The sequence below is a fragment of the Tamandua tetradactyla genome, chromosome 4 (assembly GCF_023851605.1).
Source record: "Tamandua tetradactyla isolate mTamTet1 chromosome 4, mTamTet1.pri, whole genome shotgun sequence".
Taxonomy (NCBI): domain Eukaryota; kingdom Metazoa; phylum Chordata; class Mammalia; order Pilosa; family Myrmecophagidae; genus Tamandua; species Tamandua tetradactyla.
The window spans coordinates 6,116,937-6,140,060 of record NC_135330.1 but is presented as its reverse complement, the minus strand read 5'-3'; the positions used below and the strand labels follow the sequence as shown (position 1 = coordinate 6,140,060).

The 23,124-nt window shown below is 45.6% G+C and overlaps 1 protein-coding gene and 2 non-coding genes across 7 annotated transcripts in view; 1 reads left to right on the top strand and 2 right to left on the bottom strand.

Annotated features, from left to right (window-relative positions):
• Positions 1-12,362: 12,362 nt before the first annotated feature.
• TRNAN-GUU (transfer RNA asparagine (anticodon GUU)) lies at positions 12,363-12,436 on the bottom strand. The gene has a single exon. It is a non-coding gene; the product is annotated as a tRNA-Asn (tRNA).
• A 5,369-nt stretch (positions 12,437-17,805) lies between these two features.
• On the top strand, positions 17,806-17,877 carry TRNAE-UUC (transfer RNA glutamic acid (anticodon UUC)). Its single transcript has one exon. It is a non-coding gene; the product is annotated as a tRNA-Glu (tRNA).
• A 4,108-nt stretch (positions 17,878-21,985) lies between these two features.
• Positions 21,986-23,124, bottom strand: part of LOC143679852 (myomegalin-like) — a 28,131-nt gene continuing 26,992 nt past the window's right edge. For 3 of the 5 annotated variants that reach the window (XR_013173969.1, XM_077156202.1, XM_077156203.1), the window contains one exon: positions 21,986-22,221. The gene's annotated coding sequence lies outside the window, so the exon portion shown is untranslated. The other 2 variants (XM_077156205.1, XM_077156204.1) reach the window with 2 other exon arrangements.

Here is a 23,124-nt window from a genome sequence, read left to right as displayed (position 1 = left end):
TAAGACATTTCCAATTTGGTCCTCATTGTCTTTTATCTCTGTGAGAGCCACTCATTTTCTATTTTTATTTCTACTTATTCTTTATTCTCCTCCAGTGTCCTCTTGATATCCTTTATGTCATTGTGTACATCCTTGATCGATGGTTCCAAATTCTGTTTCCCTTCCAGTGCTTTAATTTGTTCCTTTGGCTGGGCCGTATCTGCATGAATCATCATATGCTTCAAGATTTTCTGTTGTGTTCAGGGCACTTGCTTATCTGGATGAGATTATTTTGCAGGTCCACTTCCTTGACTTATCTAAGGTCTGCATTTACTTCGGGTTGCCTTGACAGTCCCCTTTTGCACTTGGTTTGTCAGTAACTGCTCGCCAAAGCAAGGCCCAGGTCTCACGGAGGGAATGTAATGCTTCTTGAGGCTCCCCAACAGATGGCACTCTTGATCCACCTCTTCCCCTCAGTCCTGTGTCTCCCCAACTGTGTCCAGCTTAGCAAAATGGCATGGGGTGGGTGGCTATTCTCGGCACACTTGTGCAGCTATTCTTGACACTTGTGAGATGGCTATTCTCAGAGCCTGGGGGGCAGCAATTCTTGGCTACAGGTGGGGTGGCTATTCTTGTGCCTGGTGGGCTGGCTACTCATGGTGCCTGGCCAAGTGGCTGGTCCCAGCAGGTGGGGTGGGATTTCTCATTCCCTTGTGAATCCAGTCTGCTGTGCCCATAGGGGAGGGATGCCAGCCTCAATGGCTTTGGAAACTTACATTTCTGTGTAGGATCTTGGCTGTTCCACCATTCCAGACTACTGTACAATGGTGATCCTTGGAACTGTTGTTGCGTATGGATCCTAGCTATTTACTACCTGCCCTAGAGGATGAACTAAATTCCACTCCTCATTATGCCACCTTCTTCCCTTGCCTCAGTTTAGACATTTTTAAGGCCTTGGAACTGTAAATTTGTAACCTAATAAATCCCTTTTATAAATGTTGATCCATTTCTGAGATATTGCATTCTGACAGCAAGAGCAAACTAAAACAGGTGGAAAATTTCAGTGGCTAATTCCTCCATTATTCTTTCTGCCTCCTTTTTCTTCTCTTCTCCTTCTGGGACACCCATAGCATATATATTCATGTGCTTCATGCTGTCATTCAACTCCAGGAAACCCTGCTTATATTTTTCCATTGTTTTGTGTAGGAATTCATCTGTCCTGTCTTCTAATTCACTAATCCTTTCTTCAGCCTCTTCAAATCTACTGTTGTAATGTTCCATTGTGTTTTTCATCTCTTTTTTCATTTCCTATAAATTCTTCCATTTCTTTTTTACAGCTTTCAAGTTCTTCTTCATCTTCACCTAGTGTCTTCCTTATCTCCTTCATCTCTCTCTCTCCCTTTTCTTTCTTTCTTTCTTTTTTTTGGCTTGGGCAGGCTTTGGGAATTGAACTCAGGTCTCTGGCGTGGCAGGCGAGAATTCTGCCTGCTGAGCCACCATTGCACCGCCCTATCCATCATCTCTTTTGCTATGTCTTCTCTCAATTCACTGATACAATTTTTGAATTGTTTAGCATGCTTGTTTGAACATCTTTAATTAGTTGTTTCAACTCCTGTACCTTGTTTAAAGTGTTTGCTCTTTTCACTGATCATATCTTTGTTTTCCTAGTATGACTCACATTTTTTTTCCTGGTGTCTAGGCATTGGAGTTTTTTATTCTGGAGTTTGATTAGTTTATTCTGAAGGTAGTTTTCACTCTTTTACCTAGAGTTTTCATGTCGGTTGTCTTTGTTCTCCATCTTCTTTGGCATTCAGTTCAACTTATTCTAGACCTCTAGTATAGATTCTGTTTAACTGAGCAGAATTTTTTCAGGGTTTCACCAGATATAACTTTTCCAGGCAAGGCAGGCCCAGGTCTCAGGAGGACAGTGTAATGAGCATCACGCTTCCCTGAGGGTGAGACCCAGCGAGCTGTCTGACTTCCTCTGGAGCCTCTAGACTCTGCTTTCCTATCCTCCCAGCAGGTGGTGGTTTTCAGCCCATCGCTCTCCACTCCACAGAAGGGCAGGTGGAGCCTTTTATGCTCCGACCACGATGGGTGTGGTGGACACAGAGGCTGAGGTGGAAGGCAAGCTGAAGCTGTTTCTGGCTCCCAGCTCCTGGGGACTGTGTTCTCTGAAGGAGGGCTGCCATTTGAACTGGGCCCCACCCCACTTTTCTTGGGGAAGGCAGCCCCCTTAGAGAATTATCTCCTTTACTTAACTTGTTACTTTGTCCCCCAGACCCATCTTACTCAGCACTTACCTGGTTCAGTACTGATAATTGAAAATGCCCGAGGCTTACTCGGATGAGCTACTCAGAAAACTTTTTAAAAAGAGAGCAAGGGTGGGCCACGGTGGCTCAGCAGGTAAGATGCCCGAGGACCCGGGTTCGATTCCCGGTGCCTGCCCATGTTAAAAAAAAAAAAAAAAAAGAGAGAGAGAGAGAAAGAATCCCTTCTTAGACTCAGTCCCCTCAACCCCCATGTTTCACCAGCCCAGAGCAGGAACTGGTATCTGTGTACCCCTTCACTTGGAACACAGCCCTTTTCTGGTATTCTGAGATCAGCTGACTCCAGAAGCCTCTATTTTTATTTTTGTTTTGTTTTTCTTCATTAGCTCTGTCTCCTTCTGCTGGCAGTGACCTTAGTGTTACTTTCCCACTTTCTCCATGTCTATTTGTGCTCAGAGTTTGTATATAGCAGTACAACCTTGTTCATTAAAACTGTACATTGGGAGGCATCTGTGGCAGTCAGAGGTCTTAGGGGACTCTTGGGCCTGGGCACTCTGTGGCAGGGACCAGCCCTGACGGCAGCCCCCTTCCATTTGCCCTGACACAGTGGGATTAATGTTGCTCCCTGGAGCTCTCATGAGGAGCAACCACAACCCTGCTTTACGGCCTGAACCTCGAGAGAACCAGAACCCATCTTACAAGTGGGAAGAGTGGCACAGCCTCTCAGAGATCCAGAAGAGAGACTTACGTGATGTGCGTGGCTGTGCAGCTGGCAGCAGCCTCTTTCCATAGGGAAGACCCTGTGGATATGGGGACCAACCAGGAAAACCCTGTGCCCGAGGTGCGGGAAACTGCCGAGTTCTAGGAAGCAATATTCCAGAGTCTGGTGGGGCAGGCAGATGAGGACACCAGCTCCCCAGAGATGTGAGGCTGCCCCGGCTGCAGGAAAACCTAGATATGGTCCCAATCGTCAATGAACGGAGCAGCAGAGTGGAGGTGGAATATAGGCTGGTGCTCATTTCTGTGACATGGGGAGCACAATAAGCAGAGAAGGAAGAAGCAGCTTCAGACACCTCTACTCAAATCAGATTTGGGCCAGGTACATTTTGATAATATGCAGAAAATCATTCATCTGCCCCCTATTTACAGACGAAGCAATAGAGAGAAGACAATAACATTTGCTGTCTTTTACCAAATCCAGAATGCTGAGAAGTCTCCAGGACTCCTGGGCTACCCTGGCCCAAATTTCTGAGAAGGGAGACTTAAACCTCTACCTGCCTTTTACACGGACATATTCCTTTCATAAAATAGTATCCTGAGGTCTACAAAGTGCTTTTACAGACTCTGTTTCTTTTTATTGTTACAATGACCTTGTGAGCGGGGGTCACTGTACCTACATAAAAAGATGAGAAAACTGAGCCTCGAAGTCATCAGCCAGTGAATATTCGACTAAGGACACACATGAATCTTTAGTGCTCCCGTTCATTGACAGTACATTTGAAGATTACCTGGCCATGACCTCAGCATTCCAAGTCATCACCGTGGTATGTATCTTCTCTCTCATCTCTGTCCGTGCACCTTGAAGCATCTGTCTTCTTGGATAAAGATCATGACTATCCTGTTCTGATTTGCCAGCTGCTGGAAGGCAACACACCAGAGACGGATTGGCTTTTAATAAAAGGGGATTTATTTTGTTGGTTCTTCAGAGGAAGGGCAGCTAACTTTCCACTGAGGTTCTTTCTTACGTGGAAGGCACAGGGTGATCTCTGCTGGCCTTCTCTCCAGGCCCCTGGGTTCCAACAACTTTCCCTGAGGTGACTTCTTCCTGCATCTCCAAAGGCCTGGGCTGAGCTGCTAGTGCTGAGATGAGGAATGCCCAGCTGCTGTTCTCTCATTTAAGCACCAGCCAATTAAGTCAAACGTCACTCATTGCAGCAGACACACCTCCTAGCTGACTGCAGATGTAACTGGCAACAGATGAGGTTCACGTACCGTTGGCTTATGGCCACAGCAACAAGACTAGGTATGCTCACCTGGCCAAGTTGACAACTGAATCTAACTAACACACATCCCAACCTGAGGAAGACAAAGCCATGAGCCATTGTGCTTCTCTGCTGGAGCCTACAAACAAAGTTCTAAAGTGCTGTTTTTTTTTCTAACAAACCACAACTGCACTCTCTCATTCTCAAATAACCTGCTTCCTTCTATTTCTCCTCAAACCTCAAACCAAACTCATTGCTTTCATCCTCTAAATCTGTGCCTCTTTCAAGTCCTCTACGTCAGTAAATGACCATCATTCATCCAGTTACCCAACTCAAAAGCTGAAGAATTAGTATGACTCTTCCTCCTTTTTCAGCCCCCATTTCTAGTTAATAATGCAGTCCTTCCAATATACCTTCTAAATACTTAAGAGAAAAGTGCTTTTAAAAGCACCTTTTAAAAAGAAGTTAAAATTCTCCAGCATGTATCCCTAATACGCCGCAACTACTGTAAAGGAAAAAGCAATTTAACAAGAGTTGGCATCCTTTCATTGTATGTTCTAATATCTCCAAGGAAGGAGCAGGGGAAAATTACTATAAAATTTCATAGCCGGTCAAATTTCAGTTAGTATTTAATTTAGATTGTCTAGAAGAGAGAAAAGATCAGGGAATTTTACTGAAATTGTTAAAATGTAATTGATCTAGTAGGAAAATGAAATGATTCTTTAGTAAATTTACTGTACTACCAAATAAACAGAATTAGTCAAATAAACAGATATTATTTAGTAATATCTTAGAGATTTTTGATGATGATTAGACAGTATTTGATACAGAATTTGAAGTGTAACTTGAATGTAAATATGATGCAAAAAGTATACGTAGAAATATTTTTTCTGTCAATGCCAAAATACCCATTGCCAATGACTCTTAAAAATCACATTCTTCTTTTGCACAATAAAATTTCTTTATAAGTCTCATGATTTTGCTCCTCCCAGATAACAGACTACCCTAAAAATTAGGAATCATTTTCTTGTTATCCCAGGTGTCAATATTTTGCTCTATTTTGTTAATAATTTTTTTAAAGGATTTAGAAAGACAAATAATAAATCTGATTTAAAAAATACTGCACCTCAGAGCTTGGTTGAGCTACCTTCCCTTCCTCTTAGTAGGGAAGGCTTCTGTTTCACACTGGGGAGTGACTCCATGCCAGTGGGGGAGGGCATCAGCCTCTGCAGTTTGGAAGCTTTACTACATTTCTGTGCAGTGATCTCAGCACTTCCACCCATCCCTGACAGGTGAACCATGTGTGTCTATGTGGATGTCCCCCAAACTGTTGGTCTGGACAGTTACTGGCTACTTACTAGCTGCTTTAAAGGACAAATTAAATTCCATACCTCTTCAGGCAGCAGTCTTGACTATCTCCCCAGATCATTTTTCAAAATACATTTTCTCCATAGTTGATAGTTTTCTGTAGGAGTGGTGCTCTGAAAGCACAAACAGACATTTCAAGAATCTGAACTCATTTTCCTAGTAATGGTAGCCTAGCTGATTGAGTAAGAGCGCTAGTTAGATTTGAAACTGTGCACGGATATATAACACTGGACAAAAGCCAAGGGTGCCGGGTTGAAAGGATTATGTGTTGTAAAAAAAAAAGTTATATTTTAATCCTGATCCGTCTTGTGGAGGCAGCCATTTCTTTCAATCCCTGTTCAGCACTGTAGGTTGGAAACTTGATGAGATTATCTCCACGGAGATGTGACATGCCCAATTGTGGGCATTAACCTTTGATTAGAGGGAGATGTGACTCCACCCATTCCAGGTGGTCTTGATTAGTTTACTGGAATCCTCTAAAAGAGGAAACACTTTGGAGAGAGGCAGAGCTTGCAGAAACAAGACAGCCACAAGACCCATAAGAACACATAAAACCAGAGACCTTTGGAGATGAAGGAAAACACCCTCGGGGGAGCTTCATGAAGAAAGAGGCCTGGAGAGGAAGCTCGCAGACATTGCCACGTTCACCACATGCCTTGACAGTTAAGAGAGAAACCTTGAACGTCATCGGTCTTTCCTGAGTGAAGGTAACCTCTTGTTGGTGCCTTAACTTGGACATTTTTATAGACTTGCTTTAATTGAGACATTTTCATGGCCTTAGAACTGTGAACTTGCAACTTAATAAATTCCCCCCTTTGAAAGCCATTCCATTTCTGGTATATCGCATTCCAGCAGCTCTCAAACTAGAACACATAGTATTTGACAAGTTTCCAATTATAATGAAAATTATATACCTGCTGATCCAAGAAAATGAAATCCAACAAAGATAAGAAACACGAGGAAAACCACATCTTGCAACAGCATAATCAAACTGCTTAAATACAAAAAGAAAAAATAAAGAATTGCTGAAATCCAATGAAAAAGAAATGAATCATAAAGCAGCCAGAAGAAATACATTGCACACAGAGAGCGCTGGGTGCAAGATTGTCGCCCCCAAACACCACCAATTTATGTTCATTAGGAACGTGGGAATGTGATCGTATTTGGAAATAGAATCTTTGCAGACATCTCATCATCTCATCATCTAGTTAGGGATGACATGACAGTGGATTAGGTTGGGCAGTCATCCGCTATAGCTGGTCTGATGTCATTAAAAGAAGAGGGAAACTCCCAACTTCTCTAATGAAAAAGAAGAAGGAAATCTGGACAAAGACAGAAACAAAGGAAAGATGGGCACGGGAACAAGGAGGAACAAGACGGAGTTATGCTGCCACAAGTGAAGGAACAACCTGGGGCTATCAGAGGCAGAATAGGCTAGCAGGGACACTACCGGAGAGGCTTCAGAGACACAAAGACCCTGCTAAAATCTTGATTTTGAACTTTTAACCTCCAGAAATGTGAGAGAATATATTGAAGAAGTTTTTAAAAAGGCAACCTAGAATTCTATAGGGAAAAAAAAGTCCATCAGAAAATAAGATGACATTTTAAGAGATGTAAAATCATTAAAAACCAGATAAACATCAAGAAAGAACAATTGCTCTTCAAAGATGAAGCCCTATAGAAGTATTTAAACAAAGAGCCAAAAGATACATGGCTACAGCATGATTTCTAATCATAAAACCATAGGATCAAGTGAATTTCAAAGCCATATGTAGAGTTATACAATCAAGTTGTTGTCTTCTATCTTTCCTTCTGGTGTCATATGTGCTTATACTCACCTTTCAAACATGCTTATACTCACCTTTGCTCAGTGTGCTTCCAGTATTGTGCTCCCATGACAGAGTGTTGTGCTATCCATTTCTGGATCAACACACTCAATTCTGTTGAACACTTTGTACTCTCTTAGATGAAGAGCTATGAGGAGTTGAAATTATGACCTGCATTTTATAGACGGAGAAGTAATGCACTGAGTGGTTAAGCAGCTTGTACAAAGTCTGACAGAAAGTGAGAAACTTAAGGTAGAACTTAACAAGAACTTAAGTTCTTGTGTCAACTAGGCCAGGTGATGCTGCAGTTATCTCGTTAGGCAAGCACTGGTCTGACCGTGGCTGCAAGGGTATTTCCTAGCTGGTTGATAAACTAGAAGGCTGGTGTATTAAATCATCAGTTAGTTGATTGCCTCTGTAGCTGGTTACATCTGTGATCAAGTAAGGCATGCCTCCTACCATGGAATAATCCAATCAGAGAAAACCTTTTTAAAAAAGAAGAGATATTTTTTTCATTGTTTCTTCAACTAATAAGCCGCTCCTGTGGAGTTTATCCAGACCCTTCATCAGAGCTGCCAGCTTCACAGTCTGTCCTGTGGAATTTGGACTCTTCCGTTCCCACAGTTGTATGAGACAGCTTTGTAAATTTCATATTTATGGATATATCCTGTAGGTTCTGTTTCTCTACAGAACACTGATGAAGGCAGACCTAGGGTTCTTCCTGGGATATGAGGTTCCATTAGCATATCAAAGCTATTTCTTATTTCCCACTGACTCTAGATAATCTATTTATTAAAAATCAATACTAGCCAAAGGCACAATATTTCAAATACCTAAACCAATCCCTAGGACAATTGTTCTAGTTTGCTAGCTGCTGGAATGCAATATACTAGAAACAGATTGGCTTTTATAAGGGGGAATTTATTAAGTTGTAACCTTACAGTTCTAAGGCCATGAAAATGTCCCAATTAAAGCAAGTCTATAAAAATGTCCAAGTTAAGTCCTCAATAAGAGGATACTATCACTCAAGAGAGGCCGATGATGTTCAGGGTTTTTCTCTCAACTGGAAAGGCACATGTTGAACATGGTGACATCTGCTAGCTTTCTCTCCAGGCTTCTTTCTTCATGAAGCTCCCTCGGGGGCGTTTTCCGTCATCATCATCGCCAAAGGTGTCTGGCTGCGTGGGCTCTGTAGCTCTGGCTGCGTGGGCTCTGTAGCTCTGGCCGCGTGGGCTCTGTAGCTCTGGCTATGTGGGCTCTGTAGATTTGTAGCTCTCAAGTTTTCTCCAAAATGTTTCCTCTTTTAAAAGATTCCAGTTACCTTATCAAGACCCATCCGAAATGGGTGGAGTCACATTTCCCTCTAATCAAAGGTTAATCACCACAATCGGGCATGTCACATTACTGTGGAGATAATCTAATCAAGCCTCCAACCTACGGTGTTGAACAGGGATTAACAGAAATGCAGCCTCCAAGGATGTCTCAGGATTAAAACACAGCTTTTCTAGGCACATAATCCTTTCAAGCCAATCCTTTCAAACACTTGCCAGGACTCTGAGGATGGCAGAGATACCCATCTATGAAGAATAAAATGTAGGACAATGCGTCAATATTAACCTCTAAGTTTAAGTTTCACATTTAAAAAATATATATTTTAATTCAGAGTTTAGGCCAAGAAAAAAAGATATATGAATCTACTCAGCAAACTCTTGATATTACTCCCATCAGAACTGGAATTTTATGTTTTTAACCACTTCTTTAAATGTACGGAACATAAGTGATGCAATTGAATTTTTAGAATGCTTACTCATCTGCTTATTCAACAAAAATTTGTCATTTATCATCTAAATGTAAGATATCATTCTGAGTGATAAAATTAGAAGGAAAGGGATGGGGGCACTTTTCCTAATAAAGATGAGTAAAACCATTATTAATAATGGCTAATATTTATTTAATACTGTATTAGCTAGGATTCTCTAGAGATACAGAATCAGCAGGAGATATTCATAGACACAAGATTTATAAAAATGTCTCACCTAACTGTGGGGATGCAGAGTCCAGGGTCTGTAGGGACCGATGAAGGTCCTCAACGAACTCTCAGGAGAGGCTGGCTGGGTAACCATGGGACTGCAAGCATCTGAAGTCTGTAGGGCAGGCCACAAGTTGGTGACTCCAAGGAAGGGTCTGGACCAACTCCACAGGAGAGGCTCACCAGCCAAAGCAGGAAGAGAGCCTGTCTCCTCTGAGTCCTCCTTAAAAGGCTTCCAATGATTAATTAAGCATCACTCATTGCAGAAGACACTCCCCTTGGCTGATTACAAATGGAATCAGCTGTGCATGCAGTCAATGAGATCATGATTTAAGTCCATAAAATGTCGTTATAGCAACAGATAAGCCAGCACTTGCCTGACCAGACAAACGGGTACCGCACTTGGCCAAGTTGACAACATGGACCTGACCATGACAAATACTTACTGTATTCCTGCCTCAGTGTTAATTGTCTGTATTTATTAACTCATTTAATCTTTATAACATCCTATGAAATAGGTGTTATAACTATACTCATTTCTTTATGTAAAAACATGGTTCAGAGAGGTTATATGACCTTCCAAACTTCACCCAATCATCTGGAGAGGTGGGAGCAAATCCAGGCACTTGGCCTCCTGAGTTTGTGCCTCTCGCCATGGAACAATAATGCTTAGTATAAATGGAAGCCTGCATACATCATTCCTTTTTAGTTAAAGTGGACTGGAATTAATTAGGAAGCAGGATTAAGGTACTAATATAACAGATATCCTCGATTTTCATATTTTCTCTTTAATAACATGGAACAGGTAGCTGACAGGTACCAAATTGTGTGCTCTCTGTCATTCTCCACTTTCCACTTTATTTTTCATGATTTTCTCTCCATTATTTCAATAACAGAACCATTACCCAGGGTTTTTTAAAAACTATATGCAAAGGACCAAATAAAGAATAGTACAACAAAATAGCATAGAGACTCCTTTGTCAGAAAAATATGTAGATACAACAGAATACCGAGCAGCTGCAAGAGGAATGACGCTGTGGCATGCTATTAGGCGAGTGAACACTGAGGACAGTATGTTGAATGAAATGTGAGAAACAAAACAGCAAATACTATCATGTCTCCCTCATATGGACTAACTATCATATACAAACTCAGAGAACTGAAGTCAAGAGCATGGGCTGTCAGGTTGGGCCTATTGTAAAGGGTCCTAGGTTGTGAGCTCTTATAGCAATCACATCTGTTCAGGAGTTGTAACTGTTATCTCTAAGTTCTGAGATACTAAGATATTGTGTAAAACCTGTCTGTTTCCTGTAGCAGCTAAGACTCAGAGTTAAAGCACTGAAGCTATGAAAGTTGGCATTATGCCATAAGGCTACTGTTTAAAAAGAGAAAAAGTGATCAGACATTGACTAGAGATATGAATCATCTGGATTGGACTAAGGTAAATCAGAATACATAGTAAAGGATGATATGGTCCATATTTTAAAACTTCAATTTGAATATGACACCCAAAGGAGAGATGTTTAGGTGGTGCAAAATTTATGTATTGCACACTAATTTAATTTGTATGGTCAGTTGATCTGAACACTGTAAGTACATGTGATCTTGAAGAGGGAGTGAGATCTTGTTGGTTTGTACAGGTTACTGTGATGCCCCAATACATACCAGAGAAATTTAGTTAGAGAATAAAAACTATTTGCAAAGTCTCCTAGGGTGACTGAGGAGAAGAGAGGAAATATTCATCTTCCCCATCAGGGGAATTCTCACAAGCAGTGGGAACAATTAATTCTGTGTGGTGGGCCCTCAATCTTGGGGTTTGCCCCTATGAACTTATTCCTTCAAAGGAGAAGCTAAGACTACTTATAATTATGCCTGAGTCGCTACCCAGGGAACTTCTTTCGTGGCTCAGATGTGGTCTCTCTCTCTATGCCAACTAGGTAAGTGAACTCACTGACCTCCACCCTTATGTGGGACATGACTCCCAGGGGTGTAAATCTCCCTGGCGATGTGGGACCTGACTCCTGGCATGAGCTGAAACATGGCATCATGAGTTAAGAAAACCTTCTAGATCAAGAGGGGGAAGAGAGAAATGAGATAAAGTTTCAGTGGCTGAGAGATTTCAAACAGAGTCGAGAGGTTATCCTGGAGGTATTCCTATGCATTATGTAGACATCCCTTTTTAGTTTACGGTGCATTGGAGTGGCCGGAGGGAAGTACCTGAAACTGCTCCAGTAGCCTTGATTCTTAAAGATGATTGTGTAATGATATAGCTTTTACAATGTGACCGTGTGATTGTGAAACGCTTGTGTCTGATGCTCCTTTTATCCAGGGTATGGACAGATGAGTAAATAAATAAATAAATAAATAAATAATATAATATAATATATATATAATGAAAAATAAAATAATAGAGGGGATAAGGGGTAGAAAACATCAGGTAGATTGAAATACTAGTGGTCAATGGGAGGGAGGGCTAAGATATATGGGATGTATGAGGTTTTTCTTTTTCCTTTTTATCTCTTTTCCTGGAGTGATGCCAACCTCAACATCACCATGGTGATGAGTGCTCCCAGGTGATGGTAATGTGAGCCACTGACTTTATACTTTGGAGGGGCTCTGTGTGTGTGTGTGTGTGTGTGTGTGTGTGTGTGTGTGTGTGTGTGTGTGTGAAGATATCGCCATAAAAATATATTTTTAAAAGTGCGTGGGGGATAGAAGAGGTAATTCAAAGACACAGAAACGAAGTACCCCGAGTTTCTTCCGAGTAGCTAATACTCTGAGGACTCTATCTGGCAGCCCTGTTGTGCAGAAGACTCAGAAGACAGGGGAGAAGGAAGGTTTCCCAGAGAAGATGTGCGGGGTGGAAGGGATGCTGGCGAGCACCTCAGCTTTGGAAAAATAGGAGGCGCGTCCCTGGGTGGGCTCGAACCACCAACCTTTCGGTTAACAGCCGAACGCGCTAACCGATTGCGCCACAGAGACCCGGTGGCACTGGTGCTTGATAACGTCATGCTCGAGCACTCATTCCACTTTCACTGCTGCACGATTCCATCGCACGACGTGCCAGAACTCCTCTGCCATTCACCACATGATGGAGGTTTTGGTCGTATCCAGTCTCGCCTCTTGTTGAAAAGCTTCTTTGAACATTCACTGCATGAGCAGTTTGGTGGGCATATATTTTCATTCCTCTTGGAAAAATGCCCAGGTGAGGAACTCCCGCTATGAAAGACAGATACCATCCTTTAGAAAACCTGCCAGAAGTTTCCCAGTGTTGTTACATCCCCACGCATGAGTGTGAGAGTTGTGTTTGCTCCACATCTTCACTAAGGTTGGGGTTTTCAGCCTTTATCATTTGAACCACTCTGCAGGGAGAGGCGGGGACTCGGCGGTTTTACTATCCGTTTCCCTGTCACCTGGGCATATTGAGCAGCCTTCCATGTGCCTTTTCATGTAAGGCCATTTGTGTGCCTTTCCTTCCAAAACATGTCTTGTCTTTGCCCATTTAAAGGACTTAGGTGGTTTGATAATTTTGTTATCAGGTTGGAGGAGCTCATTGTACATTCCAGATAAATGCTTGTACTCAGATGTGTTTTGTGAAAATTTTCTCCCTGTGTGTGCCTTGCCATTTCACTTTAATGTTGTTTTTTTGTTAAGAAGGCATTTATAATGTTAAGGAGCCTAATTTATCACTTCTTTCTTTTAGACTTATACTTTCTTCATCCCTGTTTAATAAACCTTGTCTTCTACTGAGTCACAAAGGTAGTTTCAAAATGTTCTATAGCTTTTTTGAATATTTCAAAAAAAGTACTTCAAGTAAACTTCCGTGTTTAATGTGAGGCAGAAATAACAGTTTATTATTTTTCCAATATTGATGCCCAGTTGTTTCAGCACCATTATTGACCTTCTAAGATTGAAAAGCAGTTACCATGTATGTGTGGCTCAGTTTCAGGTCCCTCAGCTCAGTGGTTTCTCTACTTGTGTGGCCTGATGCCTCCAGGACACGCCTTTGTCTCTCGTAGTTTATAGCAAGTCTTAATGTCAGGTGGCGGGGGTGCGAGGGTAGTTCAGTGGTAGAATTCTTGCCTGCCATTCAGGAGACCCAGGCTTGATTCATAGCACACGCACTTCCCAAACAAACAAATAAAGAAACCAACAAAAACAAACCAACTAAAAATTCGACAAATGGTGCTGCAATAATGGAATACTCACATGGAAAAAAGAACGAAATGTGACCCCACCACACAGTATACAAAAAACATCGGGTGGTACAAGCCTTCCAGTTTTGTCCTTCTGTCTTATACAGCTCAACACATTGAAACTGATGTGGCCACCCCACAGTGCAAGGATACTGTCACTCAATGCCTCTCATTTCAGGGTGGGACACGTGCCACACGTGTGCTGGTTGCCCTCTGTGGCCAAAGACCCTCTATTGTACCCTGTGGGGAAAACCTACAGTTCTCTGCAGAGCTGATGAGGAGTCAAGTTGCCTTCAAAACTCAGCACTGTCTCTGGATTTCTCCTGCAAAAAAAAAGCTAATTTTCCAGGCCTTCAACTTAGGAATAGTTTTCTTTAGTTGTGTTTAACTGTGAAATTATGTTACTTACAATTTCTTCTCCTTTCAAGGGCGATAAAGTCCTTTGGAGAGTTCCTAATTCACTAAGTTGGTTGTTGGGTATTTGTGGTAGTTAGATTCAGTTGTCAACTTGGCCAGGTGAAAGCACCTAGTTCTGTTGCTGTGGACATGAGCCAATGGTAGGTGAATCTCATCTGTTGCTAATTACATCCGCAGTCGGCTAGGAGGCGTTTCTGCGGCAATGAGTGACGTTTGACTTAATTGGCTGGTGCTTAAATGAGAGAACACAATGTAGCACAGCCTAGCAGCTTGGCATTCCTCATCTCAGCACTTGCAGCTCAGCCCAGGCCTTTGGAGATGCAGAAAGAAGTCACCCCGGGGAAAGTTGTTGGAACCCAGGGGCCTGGAGAGAAGACCAGCAGAGACCATCCTGTGCCTTCCACGTAAGAAAGAATCTCAGTGGAAAGTTAGCTGCCTTTCCTCTGAAGAACCAACAAAATAAATCCCCTTTTATTAAAAGCCAATCCATCTCTGGTGTGTTGCATTCCCGCAGCTAGCAAACTAGAACACTAATTTACAGTTCTAAGGTCAAGAAAATGTCCCAATTAAAACAAGTCTATAGGAATGTCCAATCTAAGGCATCCAGAGAAAGATACCTTGGTTCAGGAAGGCTGATGAAGTTCAGGATTTCTCTCTCAGCTGGAAGGGCACATGGCAAACACGGTGTCATCTGCAAGCCTCTCCTCCTGGCTTCCTGTTTCATGAAGCTCCCCAGGAGGCATTTTCCTTCTTCATCTCCAAAGGTCGCTGGCTGGTGGACTCTACTTCTCATGGCTGTGTTGTTCTGCTCTGCTCTCTGAATCTCTCATTCTCCAAAATATTTCCTCATTTATAGGACTCCAGTAAACCAATCAAGACCCACCCAAGTGGGTGGAGACACGGCTCCCCTGGTCCGGTTTAACAACCACTCTTGATTGGGTTACACCTCCAGGGAGATGATCTAATTCCATACAGTATTGAACAGAGATTATTCTGCCTTTATGAAACGGGATTTTGATTAAAACATGGCTTTTCAAGGGTCCATACATCCTTTCAAATCAGCACAGGTATGACATTGGAATTTGGAGGCTGAAGGAGAGCTAACTGTTTTGAAAGATGCCAGAGAGCCTGAGATATGGAGCAGGGAAGAAAAGGTAGATGCAGAATTCTGATGGTGTCAGGTTTTGGAGAAAGAGATAAAATTTAATGGAAGTAGCAAATATTTAAAGGCCTTTTATGACATTTTCATTTGTTTCTGTATAATTCTACCATCTTTATAAACATGGCATAGAAGACCTTCATGCATTTATGTGTTTGAGTTATTTTTGTAGTCGTTTTTTTTTTGATTGCAGGGTCGGGTGATTGAACCCGGCAGAATTTTCGCCTGCCATGCGGAGACCCAGGTCCAACTCCCGGAGCCTGCCTGTGCCCCGTCCCTCACCAGCCCCCCCAAAAAAAAGTAAACTGAGTGCACGCTGGTGGTGGAGGAGGGGGCTACCTGGGAAGTGGGAAATTAAATGAAGAAGAGTGTTGTTTTTCTCAGAGTGTAAACGACACCTGCTCTTTCTCTGATGGTTTTCCTATCTCCTTCACATGCGAACCTCTCTTCCACTAACGGCGGTTGAAAACCAAAAGTGATTCACTTGCATGCTTGGAATGCACAGGAGTCCTGCGTGGGGAAGTGCAGTGCTACCAGGTGGGGAGTCTGGGTCGCCTGCTCACTGGTGGCCGGGCGGTGCTCTGGGCTGTGACAAACTGGGCCCTCGTGCCCGACTCAATTCATCAGTCCCAGGAGGACCCGGGTCCAGGCAGGTCGGCTTCGTGATGACTTTACATCGGGGAACCTCATGCGGTTTCTTTTCTTCCTTTTCATCTCTCTCCTCCAGCCGCCCCATACAGTAGTGGAGTCTCGGTTTCCGCATCACGTCGGGACCCTCTGAGGGTCCTCGTGGACAGGACTGCAGCGGGCAGGGGTTGCCCCTGGGTGTCCTGCCCCGCCAGGTGTCACCAGAGCTCAGGCTGACCCAGGACCTAACTCTCCTCCGGTGGCATCGGGAGGGGCCGGGATGGCAGCAGGTGCTGGTGAGGGGTTCCGAGGGGAGGGGACGGGACCCCATCTAACCACATTCTCCCCCTTGCACGGCTCATCTGCTGCTCTGGGCTGCACGGGGTGGTGGAGTAAAATGGCCCCTGAAGTACCTCTAGACTGAACTAAAAGAGGTGCGAGTCCCAGAAAAGGGGAGAATGGGCTGCGAGAACGGTTTGAGTGTCAAGACTTGGGCAGGCCTGTGGGTGGCGCTGGGGTCATTCTAGTGACACCGGTCGGTCGGCCGAGACCAGGGACGTGGCGAACATCCCCCAGTGCACGGGCGAGCCCCCCCCACGGAACTGCCCGAACCCAACCTCAGCAGTGCCCAGGGGGAGGAACCCAGAGGGGATCCGCGTCCACACGTGACCATGAGGACACATGAAGGGCTGACTAACTGGATGTGCTGGTTTGAAAGGATGTATGTCCCCTAGAAAAGCCGTGTTTTAATCAAAATCCCATTTCATAAAGGCAGAATAACCCCTATTCAATACTGAATGTTAGAAACTGTAATCAGATCATCTCCCTGGGGATGCGATTTAATCAAATTGGCTAAGCTGGATTAGGTGAAGACCTGTCTCTACCCATTTGGGTGGGTCTTGATAAGTTTCTGGAGCCCTATAAATGAGGAAACATTTTGGAGAATGGGAGATTCAGAGAGAGCAGAGGATGCTGCAGCATCACGAAGCAGTGAGTCCACCAGTCAGAGACCTTTGGGGATGAAGAAGGAAAACGCCTCCCGGGGAGCTTCATGAAACCAGAAGCCCGGAGAGAAAGCTAGCAGACGTTGCCATGTTCGCCATGTGCCCTTCCAGCGGAGAGAGAAGCCCTGACTGTGTTCGCCATGTGCCTTCTCACTGAGAGAGAAACCCTGAACTTCATTGGCCTTCGTGAACCAAGGTATCTTTCCCTGGATGGATTTCTTAGATTGGACATTTCTATAGACTTGCTTTTATTGGGACATTTTCTGGGACTTAGAACTGAAAACTGGCAGCTTATTAAATTCCCCTTTTTAAAAGCCATTCTGTTTCTGGTATACTGCATTCCGGCAGCTGGCAAACTAGAACACTGGACATCGGGTCTGAGGCAAACACCAGCTTCTATGTTTCCTGGACACAGCAGGTGTAGGAGTTCCCATCACGTGAGCTGGGCAAACCGCAGGCTCAGCAGATTGTGAGCTCAGGAGTTCAGTCCAGGCCCCGAGGCCTTGCTGGAAGGAGTCCCCCATGCAGACCGTCTGTTCTTGCATCCATCAGACTCCTTTCCCAGGCTGGAGAAGTCGGGGTCTCGGGGCTGGCCCCCTTGTCTCCCTGGGCGCCTCCCCTCACCTGCCCCCCAGGCCTGGTCCCCAACCCCTCTCTTCCAGCAGCCGCCTGAAAGAGCCCATCTGTGGGTCACCTCTGAGCTCAGCCGGGAGACACCCCCCACCCCCTCCATGGCTGGGGGTACTGGTGGGCCGTCCGGGCAGGACACTGGCCGTAGAACGCTCGGTGCGTGGTGTGCGAACCCTCCGTGCGGGGAAAGCAGGGTCCCGGCCTTCGGGAAGATTCCAGGAGGAGACCCGGCACTGGGGAAGTAGGTGTCCCGGGACTCCCAGGTCCCAGGGCGGTGGGTACAGACACCAGGAGCCACACGGGTGGCATCTGGCTGTGTCCCTGGTGGTCTAGTGGCTAGGATTCGGCGCTTTCACCGCCGCGGCCCGGGTTCGATTCCCGGTCAGGGAAGTTCTCGCTGGCGGCTCTCCTCACCAAGCACCTTAGTTTTACTCACCTGAACTATACTGTGCACCAAGCGCCAAATGACAAGGGCCACCGCCACCATGCAGAGCGCCGAGAAAGGAAAGCCCCTGTGCGCACTTCCCAGGAAGCCCGAGGCCGCCCTCGCGTCCTCACCAGTCACTGCTGTGCTCCAGCGGCCGAGGCTTTCCGGAGCCACTGCCCAGAGTGTCCGGGTCTACGCGGCCATGCAAAGATGCAAATCCCTGTCCGGCTGCATCGGAGACCCATTCGGGACTGAGCTCGGAACAACCAGGCTGCGGCCACGTCCTGGCGACGGCGCCTCCTTGGAAATGAGGGGGGTCAGCCCCGGCCCCTCGGCTCCGCGTGCTGGTGACCTGCTCACTGGGCGACGGGGGAGGAGGCCGGGGGCGAGGCCCGTGGGGGGAGGGAGGGCGGCGAGCGGCGGCCGGAAATCCTGGAGGGCTGCGTGGAGAGGGTGTGCAGGGAGAGAGCCGGGCGGGCGCCGGGCAGGCAGCCGGGGAGCATCGCGGAAACGGAGAAGTGTCGTCAGCGCCCCGAGCAGGGCAGGTGGAGGCGTGACCCCCACACGGTGAGCAGGACGGTGGGTGCCGCCGCCCAAACCCCGCACCAGATCATGGACGGCCCAGTCCGCAGCTCGGGAGACCCCGCCGAGGCCCGCGCACGTCTTCTCTCTCCCGCGCCGTCCTCCCCGGAGGAGTGGAGGGGAACGTCGTGTCCGCCGTGGCCCTGGAGGGGAGCCGGACCAGGGCGGGGAGGCCGAGCCCCGAGGAGGCGGCTGTGCGGGGCGCTGGGGCCTGGGACGCGTCTGCGGAGAGCGGGTCGGGAGAAGGGCGGGGGCGGGGGGCGGGGACAGGCGGGGACAGGCGCGGGAAGGGGCGCGCAGACTTCCCCGGGGGGCGCCCTGGGTGGGATGCGGGTCTTCCGGGGTCAGGGTGGCCTGTGGCGCCTCGTCAGCTGCCGACCCTGCGATGTCCCCTTCTGGGGGACCCTGGACGGCGAGGTGTGCATGGGTGGGGGTTCGCGTGCGCGCTGCAGCCCACATCGGAGCAGGCCTGCGGGCAGCTGGGTGGCGCTTCTCACACGCTTCCTTTCTCTGGCCTGGCATGCAGGCAGCCCGGGACTCTAAATTCAACCTTGTCCTCTAGGTGACAATTAAGGTACACTTGTCAAAGGAATGGATGCAAAGGTTATTTATTTGACTGTGTTTTTTCATTTTTAACATTATTCTGTTATTTTTAAGCTTGATGCCTCGCTTCTGAACATTTACCCCTAAAGCGCTTGCTAAGCGCAAGATCAGGAGAAGATGTCCCTCCTGGGACATTTGAAGAGGATAAACCATTGTTTTTATACTTTAGATCAACTTGTGGTGTGTGAATATATCTCAATAAAATTGCATTTATTTTAAAAAGTCAACATGGCTTGAATCCCAACGTGTGGGAGTGATATCCAAGTTCCTTTCTTTCCTTTCATTTCCCCAGAGAAAACTGGGCAAAACGACACTCCCTTTATTTCAGTTCTATCAAAGGACCAGCACATTAACATTTCCACAATCACTATTTCTTGCAAATCCTTTCCTCCTTATATACCTGAAGCATAAAAGCCTGTGGTTCCCACACATCTCAGGGTGACAAATGCTGAAGCTCAACACACCAGTGACTCCAGTTTAGGCAGTCGTGTTCCCCGTAACAATTAAACATTGATTACAGCTTAAGCTTAATGAACATGGTTCGAGTAATGACGCATCACACATCCATCCAAGTTCCTCCAGCACCTCCAAAAGCAGAGACTCAATATTAGCATCATGGTGACAAGACCGAGTCATTACTTTGGTACCAAAAGAACAGCGACAGAGACTAAGTCCAACTGACCAAAATTTATTTCTCCAATGTCGCTAATTTGATTCTGGTCTCTTTCTTCTCCTTCCGCTTCTGCTCCTCATTTCTTACCGGGAGTAGAATTGGACTTAGCAAACCTAGCAAGGCAGGTGCTTCCTCACAGCCACTGAGCAACACTTTGAGGGGCGACAGGTGAAGCTCTGGGGCCATAAGCAAGGAACCTGGCATTGATTTTATTTTTTCCCATTTTTAATACCTTATGCTATTGACCTTCATTGTTGTCCCTTATATAAAAACATTCTTTTATTTGTGCATTTAATCCCCACCGTGGTCCATTCTAGGTTTTGCTAAGTCATGTAGTCCCAGTCCCTGTCTTAAATCTTTCCCTCTGGTGTCACACATGCCTTGGCCTTCTTCTTTTACTCACACTCACACTCAGCTTTGTTCAGTGAACTATGAACTATGAACTATGAACTATGTTACCATCAAATAGTAGTGTGCTATCCGGTTCTGGATCTTTATACTCAATCCTGTCAGACATTCTGTACTCCTTTAGCCTCAAATGCCCTACCTCTACCCTCTTTCTATTTTCTGATACCCTGTGTTTGCAACGTTAACTCTCAAAGTTCGCTCATTAATGTTAGTTTGTGTTAATGAGACGTGGCGCAGGTCGCAGGGGCATGGGGAGCAGCACCGGGGTGCAGGGTGCAGTGTGTAGAGCAGGGGCCCGGGGTGCAGGGCAGTGCATGGGGGCGTAGGTCCATGGAGTGTTCCGTGGGTTTTGGAGTGGGGCACGGGGTGCAGGGGCACCGGCCCAGGATGGGGCAGCACTGGGTGTGGGGCAGGGGGCAGGGGAGCAGGGATTGGGATTGTGGGGTGGGGCATGCAGAATAGCATGGAGCAGAGGGTGCAGCGTGGATCGTTTCCTCCTTCTCGCCTCCCTGTGTGTGCACTCACGCGGGCTCCGGACCTCCTACAGGAGGGGCAGCCCCGTGCACTTGCTGGAGGGTCTCTGTGAGCAGGGAGAGCAAGTTCACTGGCTTCTGGTTTCCAAAGGGAGCTCCAGGGTGTGGCGCTGAGGGGAGCCATCTCTCAAACTAGCTGTGAGGGCAGATACTTTCCTGGGCACAGCATCTTGTCCTGGTGGAGCTCCGGCAGAGCCCACCCTCCTGTTCGGTGTCCCAGTTCCTCAGCTTTTTCATCCAGGACCTCCCTATCTCGTGTAGGAGACCCTCTCAGGTCACTTACACCCTGGAACTGCTGTCCCAGGTGTTTGTCTAGTACTTTCCTAGTTGTTCCATGGAGCAGGGGTGAACTCAGCCTCTCCTATTCTGCCATCTTCCTGGAAGTCCACAACAAAAACTCCATTTTTAAATGAGATAGGCCATGACCAGTGTAGAGTATATAGGCCTACTTTACCTGCCTAGGCAATTTTTTTTTTTACCTATTAATTTAATGTGGCTTGTTTTTTTTCCTTCATAAACTCATCCTAGTTGTCAGTGCCCATCTTTTCTGGTTCTTACATGCCATCTGATTAATATTCATCTATTCTTAGTTTGCAAAAGATCAAAACAAACTTTACTCCTTTAAAAATATTAAAATATTTGCATTATTTTTAAAATTTCACAATTGCTATTTTCGAGACTGAGGCAACCCTGTGATCTTCATAATTTCTCCGACATTTACTCACATTTGTGAGCAGGTTCTGTCATTCTCTTGAACAGAGTTCGCCCTGGGTTGGCAAATTGTTCTCATTTCAAGCATTCAGATTTGCTCCTCTATCTTTTTATTTTTCTCTTTTTGTTTTTCCTGTACTAGAGAAGTTGTGGGTTTACAGAACCTCGCACATTAAATACAAGATACCCAGGTACCACCCTATTAACACCTTGCATTGGCATGGAAAATTTGTTACAGTTGATGACAGCATATTTTTATAATCGTAGGTTTAACTTAGGGCTCACTGTGTGCTTCTCTACCATTTCAAGTGTGATAGTTTTTATGTTCTTTTGAAACATGTAATGGGACTCGAGGAGTCCTACAGCTGTATTGTCTACTAATATTTCTCACCTCCCCCAAGCAATGGCCTTCCTTTTGTCCTCTGGAACACAGAAATACTACTATTAGAGAAAACTCTCTTGTCCTTTAAACTTTTCCATGAATTTTAGGCCATCCTGGGTTTTAATCCTTCCTGTACAAATTTTACTCTTTATAGTCATTCAATAAATATATGTAAGCAATATTTTAAAAACAATAGTTTATTAATTTGACCCATTCAATTAAAGATAATGTCCGATGTCTGCACGTCCACACAGGAAGCGATGCGCACCAGGGTGTTATTGGATAGGGCTGGGAAGGTTCTGAGGAACATTCTGCTGTACCCTCCAGTTGTCATGTCACAGGAAATCCTGACCGGAGCCAGAGTGACGCTTAGTGTATGGCTGAGGGCAGACATCTGGGGCTGACCGGGCAGTACCTAAGGAAGGAGAAAGCCCAGCGAAGTCTGGAGGAATCTAGCAGATAATTTTCTTCACGGATTGCTCTAAACAGAAACTGACATTCTTTCATTCTTTTCTCTCGTAGTTCACCCTCAACTGGAAGTAGGAAAGACAAAGTGACACCAAAGCTAGCGTCTGATTCACAACTAGTGATTCACTCTCTGGTTATCTGCAAAGATGGGAGAAGGGGTTTGTTCATGAAATGCGTATTTCCTCGAGTTACTCACTCCTGGAGCTGGGAGTCTGGGTTTATGCATGTAGATAGGACCCCGTAAGAAGAGCCTTTATCTAGATGGAGAATAATCACTATAGTTTTGGGTTATACGGGTCTGGGCAGTTTTTGTACTCCCCACCCTCTGCTTCTGCAGTTGGGTGCTGCTATGGAAAGGAGGGATCTAGGAATGAACTAAGCTTGGGTTTTACTTTCTGTAAAGGTGTTGCAGGTGAACTTGAAAACTCAAGTTCGCTTCCCTGAAGGGCTTTTTCTTGTTGCAGAACTGGGAAATGATATCGTAGGGGCTCTACTCACCATTACTGTCAGCTTAATAAGGGAGGAGGCATGTGGAAGTTTTAGTCTCCAAGTGAGAGCATCCAAGGAGGAGAATGTGGGAATAAGGACCACCCCATGGAAGTGGCGGGTGGTGTCCAAGGCATGTGGCAGTGGCATGAGGGTAGGATGTGGTCTTCCCTTTACTTAAATGAGTGCTGTAGAGGCCTGGGGCTGACCACTTGCCAGACAAGTTCCAAGCCCAGGAGCACACCAGGCAGGACACGGAGCTGTAGGAATGAGCGCGCCATCAGACTGCCTGAGAATGGGCTCTAGCTCTGCTGGGGACAAACCATTCTTGAGCCTCAGTGTCCTTATTTGTAAAATGGAGATA